Source organism: Garra rufa, unplaced genomic scaffold (assembly GCF_049309525.1).
Source record: "Garra rufa unplaced genomic scaffold, GarRuf1.0 hap1_unplaced_003, whole genome shotgun sequence".
NCBI lineage: Eukaryota > Metazoa > Chordata > Actinopteri > Cypriniformes > Cyprinidae > Garra > Garra rufa.
The window spans coordinates 8,516,780-8,529,623 of NW_027394278.1; the positions used below are offsets into that span (position 1 = coordinate 8,516,780).

At 46.4% G+C, this 12,844-nt stretch overlaps 9 non-coding genes across 9 annotated transcripts; 5 read left to right on the plus strand and 4 right to left on the minus strand.

Moving 5' to 3' along the window:
- The first annotated feature begins 919 nt into the window (after positions 1-919).
- LOC141311230 (U5 spliceosomal RNA) lies at positions 920-1,034 on the plus strand. Its single transcript, XR_012348695.1, has one exon. It is a non-coding gene; the product is annotated as a U5 spliceosomal RNA (small nuclear RNA).
- A 191-nt stretch (positions 1,035-1,225) lies between these two features.
- On the minus strand, positions 1,226-1,297 carry trnah-gug (transfer RNA histidin (anticodon GUG)). The gene has a single exon. It is a non-coding gene; the product is annotated as a tRNA-His (tRNA).
- A 1,677-nt stretch (positions 1,298-2,974) lies between these two features.
- LOC141311301 (U5 spliceosomal RNA) lies at positions 2,975-3,089 on the plus strand. The gene has a single exon (XR_012348764.1). It is a non-coding gene; the product is annotated as a U5 spliceosomal RNA (small nuclear RNA).
- Positions 3,090-3,280: 191 nt separating this feature from the next.
- trnah-gug (transfer RNA histidin (anticodon GUG)) lies at positions 3,281-3,352 on the minus strand. The gene has a single exon. It is a non-coding gene; the product is annotated as a tRNA-His (tRNA).
- A 1,677-nt stretch (positions 3,353-5,029) lies between these two features.
- LOC141311302 (U5 spliceosomal RNA) lies at positions 5,030-5,144 on the plus strand. The gene has a single exon (XR_012348765.1). It is a non-coding gene; the product is annotated as a U5 spliceosomal RNA (small nuclear RNA).
- Positions 5,145-5,335: 191 nt separating this feature from the next.
- On the minus strand, positions 5,336-5,407 carry trnah-gug (transfer RNA histidin (anticodon GUG)). Its single transcript has one exon. It is a non-coding gene; the product is annotated as a tRNA-His (tRNA).
- Positions 5,408-7,084: 1,677 nt separating this feature from the next.
- On the plus strand, positions 7,085-7,199 carry LOC141311303 (U5 spliceosomal RNA). Its single transcript, XR_012348766.1, has one exon. It is a non-coding gene; the product is annotated as a U5 spliceosomal RNA (small nuclear RNA).
- A 1,305-nt stretch (positions 7,200-8,504) lies between these two features.
- Positions 8,505-8,619, plus strand: LOC141311298 (U5 spliceosomal RNA). Its single transcript, XR_012348762.1, has one exon. It is a non-coding gene; the product is annotated as a U5 spliceosomal RNA (small nuclear RNA).
- A 359-nt stretch (positions 8,620-8,978) lies between these two features.
- Positions 8,979-9,050, minus strand: trnah-gug (transfer RNA histidin (anticodon GUG)). Its single transcript has one exon. It is a non-coding gene; the product is annotated as a tRNA-His (tRNA).
- Positions 9,051-12,844: the final 3,794 nt, after the last annotated feature.

Consider the following 12,844-nt stretch of genomic DNA (forward strand, 5'->3'; position numbering starts at 1 on the left):
CAAAAATATCGAAAATAAAAACTCAGTCAGGTCACTTATGACCCATGTTATGCATCAAAGGGTTAATTAGCATTAGCTAGCGATAACTGATACACGTCAGTTTTAAGTTAGCTTACTTTGCTACGCAAGCATGTACCGATCGGAATAAAATCATAATTTGATGTTTGAACAAATAGGTTAACATTAGTGTTACGGATTTGTAATTTGATAATCTTGCTTATCTTCGATCTCCGGTTAGCAGATGTCCAGTAAACAGCTGGAATGTCACAAAACTCATTCAGCCAATCAGCAGCGAGATTGATGACCGATTAGCTCTTTCCTCTCGGTAGGAATTGATTGGCTGCTTTGCCCCACTTGTTCGAAGCTTTAGGATTTGCGTTAGGACCTGTTCGGTTGTAGTTACAAAGGAGTATGCACCTCGTTCGGACTTCGTTCAGAAATGTTCAGACAACGTTCGGAAGTATTCAAATCTTGTTAGGAAATGTTAGGAATTGTTCAGCCGGCTGATCGCTGGAAGGTACATGCGCTTGCTGTTCTTCGCTCTCAGCACACGCGACTGCACCCAACTTGCCAAAACGAGCCCCTACTCCATGAAATACCAGATTGACCCGCCACGAGCTAAAGTCTCTCAACATCTTGAATGCTACACATTACAGTGGGTCATTATTTGGACCGCTTTATTTCATTTAATATTTTTATTTGGCTTCTAATACGGGGGCATGAAAAAAAGAGATGACATTATCTTGATCGGGTTTGTGAATACTGGGTGAGGGAAGGGACTTTCGTAACTTTTACTTCTCCCATTTGGAGTGAGGGGGGTGACGAAAATCATGTTGGCAGGTGTCGGCACCCTAGATTACCCTTGGTGAGTGTAGTGGTTTACCACAGTGAGCGCACAGGTCCAAGGGCATAGAGACACATCTCGAGTTTCTCGTCATCAGCGCATAAATCTTTCGCCTTTTACTAAAGATTTCCGTGGAGGGGAACCTTTGCGAGTGACCTGTATTTTTGGGGGCTCTGCTCACAGCAGAGCTACACTATAGTGTCAAGAGCAGAGTCAATCTGGCCACCCGCCAGCGTGCAGTGCACCCATCAGTGACTTCGAGCCTTCTTTGTTGACCCCGAAAGCCAGCCTCTGCTGCCTGCGTTGTTGGTATAGTTTAACTGGCACCGCACCCGTACGAAAAATGGAGGTGGCAGAAAGGAGCTCAGTGAACAAAAAGCCTGCCGTGACCCGGATTCGAACCGGGGTTGCTGCGGCCACAACGCAGAGTACTAACCACTATACGATCACGGCGCACCACTGGCTCACATCTGGTGGTGCCGGCCGTCTGAATTGAAAAAAAAGGGCTAGCGGCGCTTTTTATTACTGTGGAGAGGGGGCACACAAAGCCGTGCTAGGGACACGGAAGAAAAGGGCCCGCCTACTTCTCCTCAGCACCGGTGAAGAGCGTAGTCGGCAGGATTCGAACCGGCGCGTGGAGACCCCAATGGATTTCTAGTCCATCGCCTTAACCACTCGGCCACGACTACGGCGACCCTGACGTCCTCTGTCCCGTTGTCGACCTCAAAGTTGGCTGAAAAAACAATGAACTGGTTACCGCTTTACTGAAATCGCCTAGCGTAAAACTCCTAAAGGGGAAAACAGCCCACCACAAGCAACGAAAAATTCATGAAGCAAAGACTGTATGTGAACTCTTTCACATCTTTAAGCGTACGCCGACACACGGCAGTGCTGGACCGGCACGACTGCAAGCTGAGGCCGCCGACAAGAAGATGGCCCTTTGCCCGAACAGGGACTTGAACCCTGGACCCTCAGATTAAAAGTGTGATGCTTTACCGACTGAGCTATCCGGGCTTTTGTATTTTGCGCGCCTCTTACTTTTTATATAAGAACACTTTCTCCACAAGCCGCCTGGCAGAAGCTCACTTGCCACAGGAGCTACGGGACAAAGGCTGCACGCAATTAAGTCAGAGAGAGCGAAGGCCAAAGGCCTTGGAAGGCCCAACCACCGTCGCAAGAAGCTAAAGGTAAAAGGGGGAATGCCCGACCACATTCGGCATGGCTCGAACCTGCACTGGGAGACCCCAATGGATTTCAAGTCCATCGCTTTAACCTCTCGGCCAAGACTACGCCTGCCTGTGGACCACCTGCTCTCTTGGCTGGAGGCGGGCAGCACAGGATGCCGCCGAGCTTCAGGCGCATAATTCAACTGAAGGGTGAGTTGGCAAAAAGGAGCTGGACGTCCCCGTCGCTTAACAGCAAATGGCTGTCGTGACCCGGATTCGAGCATTCTTTTATGATTGCTTAAAACTGATACCGAGCGCCTGCGTTGATGGTATAGTGGTGAGCATAGCTGCCTTCCAAGCAGTTGACCCGGGTTCGATTCCCGGCCAACGCATTGTTTTCGGCTGCGGTTGACCTCGAAGCAGAACTCCTTCTGTGACCTCTGTCTGCACCAAAAGCTTTTGGATGAGTCGTTCAACAGCAGCAGAGAACTAGGTCTCCCCGTTGGGGAATCTAACCCCGGTCTTCCACGTGACAGGCGGAGATACTGTCCACTATACTAACGAAGAGTTGCACTTGCTGTTCTTCGCTCCCAGCACACGCGACTGCACCCAACTTGCCAAAACGAGCCCCTACTCCAAGAAAAAACAGATTGACCCGCCACGAGCTAAAGTCTCTCAATATCTTGAATGCTACACATTACAGTGGGTCATTATTTGGACCGCTTTATTTCATTTAATATTTTTTTTGGCCTCTAATACGGGGGCATGAAAAAAGAGATGACATTACCTTGATCGGGTTTGTGAATACTGGGTGAGGGAAGGGACTTTCCTAACTTTTACTTCTCCCATTTGGAGTGAGGGGGGTGACGAAAATCATGTTGGCAGGTGTCGGCACCCTAGATTACCCTTGGTGAGCGTAGTGGTTTACCACAGTGAGCGCACAGGTCCAAGGGCATAGAGACACATCTCGAGTTTCTCGTCATCAGCGCATAAATCTTTCGCCTTTTACTAAAGTTTTCCGTGGAGGGGAACCTTTGCGAGTGACCTGTATTTTTGGGGGCTCTGCTCACAGCACAGCTACACTATAGTGTCAAGAGCAGAGTCAATCTGGCCACCCGCCAGCGTGCAGTGCACCCATCAGTGACTTCGAGCCTTCTTTGTTGACCCCGAAAGCCAGCCTCTGCTGCCTGCGTTGTTGGCATAGTTTAACTGGCACCGCACCCGTACGAAAAATGGAGGTGGCAGAAAGGAGCTCAGTGAACAAAAAGCCTGCCGTGACCCGGATTCGAACCGGGGTTGCTGCGGCCACAACGCAGAGTACTAACCACTATACGATCACGGCGCACCACTGGCTCACATCTGGTGGTGCCGGCCGTCCGAATTGAAAAAAAAGGGCTAGCGGCGCTTTTTATTACTGTGGAGAGAGGGCACACAAAGCCGTGCTAGGGCCACGGAAGAAAAGGGCCCGCCTACTTCTCCTCAGCACCGGTGAAGAGCGTAGTCGGCAGGATTCGAACCTGCAGGGGGAGACCCAAACGGATTTCTAGTCCATCGCCTTAACCACTCGGCCACGACTACGGCGACCCTGACGTCCTCTGTCCCGTTGTCGACCTCAAAGTTGGCTGAAAAAACAATGAACTGGTTACCGCTTTACTGAAATCGCCTAGCGTAAAACTCCTAAAGGGGAAAACAGCCCACCACAAGCAACGAAAAATTCATGAAGCAAAGACTGTATGTGAACTCTTTCACATCTTTAAGCGTACGCCGACACACGGCAGTGCTGGACCGGCACGACTGCAAGCTGAGGCCGCCGACAAGAAGATGGCCCTTTGCCCGAACAGGGACTTGAACCCTGGACCCTCAGATTAAAAGTGTGATGCTTTACCGACTGAGCTATCCGGGCTTTTGTATTTTGCGCGCCTCTTACTTTTTATATAAGAACACTTTCTCCACAAGCCGCCTGGCAGAAGCTCACTTGCCACAGGAGCTACGGGACAAAGGCTGCACGCAATTAAGTCAGAGAGAGCGAAGGCCAAAGGCCTTGGAAGGCCCAACCACCGTCGCAAGAAGCTAAAGGTAAAAGGGGGAATGCCCGACCACATTCGGCATGGCTCGAACCTGCACTGGGAGACCCCAATGGATTTCAAGTCCATCGCTTTAACCTCTCGGCCAAGACTACGCCTGCCTGTGGACCACCTGCTCTCTTGGCTGGAGGCGGGCAGCACAGGATGCCGCCGAGCTTCAGGCGCATAATTCAACTGAAGGGTGAGTTGGCAAAAAGGAGCTGGACGTCCCCGTCGCTTAACAGCAAATGGCTGTCGTGACCCGGATTCGAGCATTCTTTTATGATTGCTTAAAACTGATACCGAGCGCCTGCGTTGATGGTATAGTGGTGAGCATAGCTGCCTTCCAAGCAGTTGACCCGGGTTCGATTCCCGGCCAACGCATTGTTTTCGGCTGCGGTTGACCTCGAAGCAGAACTCCTTCTGTGACCTCTGTCTGCACCAAAAGCTTTTGGATGAGTCGTTCAACAGCAGCAGAGAACTAGGTCTCCCCGTTGGGGAATCTAACCCCGGTCTTCCACGTGACAGGCGGAGATACTGTCCACTATACTAACGAAGAGTTGCGCTTGCTGTTCTTCGCTCCCAGCACACGCGACTGCACCCAACTTGCCAAAACGAGCCCCTACTCCAAGAAAAAACAGATTGACCCGCCACGAGCTAAAGTCTCTCAATATCTTGAATGCTACACATTACAGTGGGTCATTATTTGGACCGCTTTATTTCATTTAATATTTTTTTTGGCCTCTAATACGGGGGCATGAAAAAAGAGATGACATTACCTTGATCGGGTTTGTGAATACTGGGTGAGGGAAGGGACTTTCCTAACTTTTACTTCTCCCATTTGGAGTGAGGGGGGTGACGAAAATCATGTTGGCAGGTGTCGGCACCCTAGATTACCCTTGGTGAGCGTAGTGGTTTACCACAGTGAGCGCACAGGTCCAAGGGCATAGAGACACATCTCGAGTTTCTCGTCATCAGCGCATAAATCTTTCGCCTTTTACTAAAGTTTTCCGTGGAGGGGAACCTTTGCGAGTGACCTGTATTTTTGGGGGCTCTGCTCACAGCACAGCTACACTATAGTGTCAAGAGCAGAGTCAATCTGGCCACCCGCCAGCGTGCAGTGCACCCATCAGTGACTTCGAGCCTTCTTTGTTGACCCCGAAAGCCAGCCTCTGCTGCCTGCGTTGTTGGCATAGTTTAACTGGCACCGCACCCGTACGAAAAATGGAGGTGGCAGAAAGGAGCTCAGTGAACAAAAAGCCTGCCGTGACCCGGATTCGAACCGGGGTTGCTGCGGCCACAACGCAGAGTACTAACCACTATACGATCACGGCGCACCACTGGCTCACATCTGGTGGTGCCGGCCGTCCGAATTGAAAAAAAAGGGCTAGCGGCGCTTTTTATTACTGTGGAGAGAGGGCACACAAAGCCGTGCTAGGGCCACGGAAGAAAAGGGCCCGCCTACTTCTCCTCAGCACCGGTGAAGAGCGTAGTCGGCAGGATTCGAACCTGCAGGGGGAGACCCAAACGGATTTCTAGTCCATCGCCTTAACCACTCGGCCACGACTACGGCGACCCTGACGTCCTCTGTCCCGTTGTCGACCTCAAAGTTGGCTGAAAAAACAATGAACTGGTTACCGCTTTACTGAAATCGCCTAGCGTAAAACTCCTAAAGGGGAAAACAGCCCACCACAAGCAACGAAAAATTCATGAAGCAAAGACTGTATGTGAACTCTTTCACATCTTTAAGCGTACGCCGACACACGGCAGTGCTGGACCGGCACGACTGCAAGCTGAGGCCGCCGACAAGAAGATGGCCCTTTGCCCGAACAGGGACTTGAACCCTGGACCCTCAGATTAAAAGTGTGATGCTTTACCGACTGAGCTATCCGGGCTTTTGTATTTTGCGCGCCTCTTACTTTTTATATAAGAACACTTTCTCCACAAGCCGCCTGGCAGAAGCTCACTTGCCACAGGAGCTACGGGACAAAGGCTGCACGCAATTAAGTCAGAGAGAGCGAAGGCCAAAGGCCTTGGAAGGCCCAACCACCGTCGCAAGAAGCTAAAGGTAAAAGGGGGAATGCCCGACCACATTCGGCATGGCTCGAACCTGCACTGGGAGACCCCAATGGATTTCAAGTCCATCGCTTTAACCTCTCGGCCAAGACTACGCCTGCTTGTGGACCACCTGCTCTCTTGGCTGGAGGCGGGCAGCACAGGATGCCGCCGAGCTTCAGGCGCATAATTCAACTGAAGGGTGAGTTGGCAAAAAGGAGCTGGACGTCCCCGTCGCTTAACAGCAAATGGCTGTCGTGACCCGGATTCGAGCATTCTTTTATGATTGCTTAAAACTGATACCGAGCGCCTGCGTTGATGGTATAGTGGTGAGCATAGCTGCCTTCCAAGCAGTTGACCCGGGTTCGATTCCCGGCCAACGCATTGTTTTCGGCTGCGGTTGACCTCGAAGCAGAACTCCTTCTGTGACCTCTGTCTGCACCAAAAGCTTTTGGATGAGTCGTTCAACAGCAGCAGAGAACTAGGTCTCCCCGTTGGGGAATCTAACCCCGGTCTTCCACGTGACAGGCGGAGATACTGTCCACTATACTAACGAAGAGTTGCGCTTGCTGTTCTTCGCTCCCAGCACACGCGACTGCACCCAACTTGCCAAAACGAGCCCCTACTCCAAGAAAAAACAGATTGACCCGCCACGAGCTAAAGTCTCTCAATATCTTGAATGCTACACATTACAGTGGGTCATTATTTGGACCGCTTTATTTCATTTAATATTTTTTTTGGCCTCTAATACGGGGGCATGAAAAAAGAGATGACATTACCTTGATCGGGTTTGTGAATACTGGGTGAGGGAAGGGACTTTCCTAACTTTTACTTCTCCCATTTGGAGTGAGGGGGGTGACGAAAATCATGTTGGCAGGTGTCGGCACCCTAGATTACCCTTGGTGAGCGTAGTGGTTTACCACAGTGAGCGCACAGGTCCAAGGGCATAGAGACACATCTCGAGTTTCTCGTCATCAGCGCATAAATCTTTCGCCTTTTACTAAAGTTTTCCGTGGAGGGGAACCTTTGCGAGTGACCTGTATTTTTGGGGGCTCTGCTCACAGCACAGCTACACTATAGTGTCAAGAGCAGAGTCAATATGGCCACCCGCCAGCGTGCAGTGGAACGACGCGCGCCTCGTCATGGTCTGTGTTTGCAGCCTTTGCGCTTCCAGCTTCGCGGCTTCAAATTTCTTTAGCCAGCATGGAAAGACAGCGCTCTCTCGTCCATGACGGGATACAAACCCTGGACGGGATCAAACAAAGATGGCTTCAGCTCTTTTGGCCCCATCAGTGACTCGTGCACTTCGAGCCTTCTTTGTTGACCCCGAAAGCCAGCCTCTGCTGCCTGCGTTGTTGGTATAGTTTAACTGGCACCGCACCCGTACGAAAAATGGAGGTGGCAGAAAGGAGCTCAGTGAACAAAAAGCCTGCCGTGACCCGGATTCGAACCGGGGTTGCTGTGGCCACAACGCAGAGTACTAACCACTATACGATCACGGCGCACCACTGGCTCACATCTGGTGGTGCCGGCCGTCCGAATTGAAAAAAAAGGGCTAGCGGCGCTTTTTATTACTGTGGAGAGAGGGCACACAAAGCCGTGCTAGGGACACGGAAGAAAAGGGCCTGCCTACTTCTCCTCAGCACCGGTGAAGAGCGTAGTCGGCAGGATTCGAACCTGCGCGGGGAGAGCCCAATGGATTTCTAGTCCATCGCCTTAACCACTCGGCCATGACTACGGCGACCCTGACGTCCTCTGTCCCGTTGTCGACCTCAAAGTTGGCTGAAAAAACAATGAACTGGTTACCGCTTTACTGAAATCGCCTAGCGTAAAACTCCTAAAGGGGAAAACAGCCCACCACAAGCAACGAAAAATTCATGAAGCAAACACTGTATGTGAACTCTTTAACATCTTTAAGCGTACGCCGACACACGGCAGTGCTGGACCGGCACGACTGCAAGCTGAGGCCTCCGACAAGAAGATGGCCCTTTGCCCGAACAGGGACTTGAACCCTGGACCCTCAGATTAAAAGTGTGATGCTTTACCTACTGAGCTATCCGGGCTTTTGTATTTTGTGCGCCTCTTACTTTTTATATAAGAACACTTTCTCCACAAGCCGCCTGGCAGAAGCTCACTTGCCACAGGAGCTACGGGACAAAGGCTGCACGCAATTACGTCAGAGAGAGCGAAGGCCAAAGGCCTTGGAAGGCCCAACCACCGTCGCAAGAAGCTAAAGGTAAAAGGGGGAATGCCCGACCACATTCGGCATGGCTCGAACCTGCGCGGGGAGACCCCAATGGATTTCAAGTCCATCGCTTTAACCTCTCGGCCAAGACTACGCCTGCCTGTGGACCACCTGCTCTCTTGACTGGAGACATCTCGAGTTTCTCGTCATCAGCGCATAAATCTTTCGCCTTTTACTAAAGATTTCCATGGAGGGGAACCTTTGCGAGTGACCTGTATTTTTGGGGGCTCTGCTCACAGCACAGCTACACTATAGTGTCAAGAGCAGAGTCAATCTGGCCACCCGCCAGTGTGCAGTGGAACGACGCGCGCCTCGTCGTGGTCTGTGTTTGCAGCCTTTGCGCTTCCAGCTTCGCGGCTTCAAATTTCTTTAGCCAGCATGGAAAGACAGCGCTCTCTCGTCCATGACGGGATACAAACCCTGGACGGGATCAAACAAAGATGGCTTCAGCTCTTTTGGCCCCATCAGTGACTCGTGCACTTCGAGCCTTCTTTGTTGACCCCGAAAGCCAGCCTCTGCTGCCTGCGTTGTTGGTATAGTTTAACTGGCACCGCACCCGTACGAAAAATGGAGGTGGCAGAAAGGAGCTCAGTGAACAAAAAGCCTGCCGTGACCCGGATTCGAACCGGGGTTGCTGCGGCCACAACGCAGAGTACTAACCACTATACGACCACGGCGCACCACTGGCTCACATCAGGTGGTGCCGGCCGTCCGAATTGAAAAAAATGGGCTAGCGGCGCTTTTTATTACTGTGGAGAGAGGGCACACAAATCCGTGCTAGGGTTATGGGCCCAGCACGCTTCCGCTGCGCCACTCTGCTCGCCTTGATGTAGAGCCCGTACACTGGTCTTTTCAACATCACTTGATTCTGGCACACATTTCTAACTTGTCTTGCAGCACCTGAGCACATATAAAAGTGAAACAATCTTAGCAGAGGATGGTTTCAATCCATCCACTTCTGGGCCCAGCACACTTTCACTGCTGACATAGGACAACCTTGTCTGATTGATCTCGTTATTTTAAAATCTTTAGTTAAAAAACCATTCACTTTTACACAACTACTTATATCTGTATATAAACATTTTATCCATTTTAAAAAATTCTCCCCAAAACCAAATCTCTCCATCACATGTATCAAGTATTTGTGTTCAACTCTATCAAAAGCCTTTTCTAAATCCACACTTATTATATATCCTGTTTCTTTCTCCTCCTTCATGTACCATATCATATCTCTTATATTGTTAATGACATCAGTAATATCTCTTTTTAGAACAGCATATGCTTGATTTGTAGTAATTATATTTGGTACTACTATTTTTAATCGATTGGCTAAAATTTTGGCTAATATTTTATAATCTGTATTCAACATGCTTAGTGGTCTGTAGTTTTTCAAGTCTCTCTTATCACCTTTTTTCTTGTAAATTATTTTCACCATACCTTTCTTCATACTATTCGTTAAATTCCCTTTTTTAAAATTATCTATAAATATTTCATTTAAAATTGGACATAACACATCTTTAAAAACCTTGTAAAATTCAGCTGTTAATCCATCTATTCCTGGACTTTTACCATTTTTCAGTTGATCAATTGCAATTCCTATTTCTAATTCCGTAATCTCACTCTCACACATTTCTTTGTCTCCCTCATTAACTTTAACCTGTATTTTACTTAATACAAATTCCTCATCTTCTAAAACTATCTCATTTTTGGTAAATAAATGCTTATAGAATTCTCTGACTTCTTCCAAAATTCCTGTTTTATCTTCTACAATCCTTGCATCTTCTGTTTTAATACTTTTTATTATATCTGCTCTCTGTCTTGTTTTTTCTAATTCATAAAAATATTTCGTACTTCTTTCTCCTTCTACAATGTCTTTCGCCCTACTTCTTATTATTGCTCCTTTACACTTCTCTTCTTCTATTTTCTTTAATTCTTCCTGTAATTCTATTATCTTATCAATATTTTCATTATGCTCATTTACTTTCCTCATTTCTTCATCCCACTCTTTTTTGATCTTATTTTCTTTCATCTTTTTGACTTTTTGCCATTTTTTTGAATATTCCATTGAGAATTTTTTTATTCTTTTTTTTAGAATGTCCCACCAAAACCCTTTTTCCATTTCATACATTTCCTCATTTACACTATTAATTATTATACTTTCTATTTCCATTCTGTATATTTCATTTTTTAGAAGTTCTGCATTTAATATCCACACCCCTGGTCCTTTGTCAGCCTCATTAAAATTCATCAATATCCATAAAAAATCATGATCACTCTCACTATAATTTTTGTAAGACGCCTTAGTGACATAATATGCTTCCTTTTTCTTACATAAAAATAAGTCTATTCTACTTTGCTTTAGAACTCTGTCAACAATTTGTCTTCTTGAATATTCTCTTTTCATACCATTCCTCTCTCTCCACACATCCACCATATTATATTTCTCCATTATGTTATGTAGTTCATTCCTCCCTCTATCTCTTCTAAATCCCATTGAATCATCTACATTAATTCTCTGTATTACAGTGTTAAAATCACCTAACACCATAATGTTGTCATGTTTTTCTATTAACTCATTCATATCCCTGTAAAAATTAAATTTATCTCTTTCATCATTTGGTGCATGTATATTACACACTTTCATTTCTTTTCCATTACACACAAATTTAACAATTATTATTCTTCCCTTTGTGTCTTTATAATCTATATTTACTTCTTCAAATACTCCTTTTCTTATTAAAATAGCTACCCCTCTCTTCCTTTCCATATCACAGTTACTATATATTTCTCCGTTCCATAATTTTCTAATTTCATCACTTATTTTATCTTCCCATTTCGTTTCTTGTAAACATAGCACATCACATTTTTTGGTCAGACACATTAATCTTTCAAACTTTTGACATTTGGATAATCCTCTAGCATTCAGCGATACAATTGATATAGAGCTCATTAAAGAAAAGATTGGAAAAACCAAAACCCACCATTCAATCCGTTTCATTGTCTTTCAAAAAAGTATTTTTTACTTCACCCATTTCAGCTTTCCTCCTCTCCAGTCTTTTGCTCTTCTCTTCTTATCTTCTGCCTTTTAAGAACCTGTTGAATGTCTAAGCCATCTTTTCTTGTTTTTACACATCTATTCAGTCTTTCTTTTCCTTTGTTTTCCATTCCACGAATTCCCCCCCATTGTCTGCTCCTCTTACCTCAGTCAGTGTCTTTATTCCCTTATCCTCAGCTTTTTCTTTTTCTTGTCCTTTTTCGTAGTCCAGTTCATTAGTGTCCACATCGTCCTGTTCCTTAGAAAATCCTTCTTTAATCAAATTTATATCCTCTTTGTTCGCTCCTCCTCCCATCTCCATTCCTTGTTCTTCATCTTCCTTCTTTTCTTTATTCTCATCTATGTTGTTGTTCTCCTCTTCCTCGTCATCTTGTTTCTCGTCCTCTCCTTGCGTCTGCCTTTGTGAGTCATTTAACCTCTCAATTGTTGTAACTCCCATTACCTCTTGTATTTCCATTCCTGGATCTTCATTTTCCTCGTCTTCTATCTCGCATCTGCATCTTAACATTGTCTTTTGGCAGCCTTGGCACCGCGGGACTTTACAGTCTCGCGCATAATGCCCCTGCTCAAGACAATTTCTGCATGTGAATTGTGGGCAGTCCTTTTTTTCATGCTCCGGACTTACACAGATCCTGCATGTCTTCACTTGATTATCGTGAATCACTCTGAAGTACTGCACTCCTTCTTCAGTCCTGAAGCTTGTGTTGTATGGTAAAGACGTCACCTCTTGTGGAAACTTTACCCTCAAAAATCGTGTTCCGTCTGCCACCGTTGTCCCGGGATGATATCTTCTTCTTAGTGGTAGAATGGGAGTTACACCCCAATTGATTAGTTTTTGACTGATTTCCTCATCTTCTATATAGCTGGGCAGACTCAAGAAAGACACCATTCTTTCTGTTGCACACAATTTCCTTATCTCACATTCTTGTCCGTTTATCATTATTCCATTCAACAGCAAATCACAGTCCATCTCACTTTCCATAGTCATTTCAAAATCATAATTATTTTTTCTTCTCAGTCCGATCAATTTTCCCATTCCAACTTTCTCTTCAACTGCTTTAATTATCATTAGTATTGTTATATTTTCTATATCTTTAACAGTCATTGTTAATGTTGCTTCTTTCTTGTATTCCCTCTGATACCTTGTTTGTTTGCTTAATTTCTGTATCATTTGTTGTCGTTGAGATAAAACATTTCTTTTTTCTCCAACTTCTTTCTCAATTCCAATACCTTCAGTTGATTGTAGATCTCCTTTCCGTTCTTGTCCAGTTGTTTTTCTTTCTTGTTTCCTCCTTGAAACCACCGTCGCCCACGTTTCATTATTGTTTTCTCCATGTCTTTCATTTATATTCCTTTCAGTTATGTCTGCAACAAATCCTGGTTCCGCATTTCCCATCTCATGTTGTTTTACCAGTC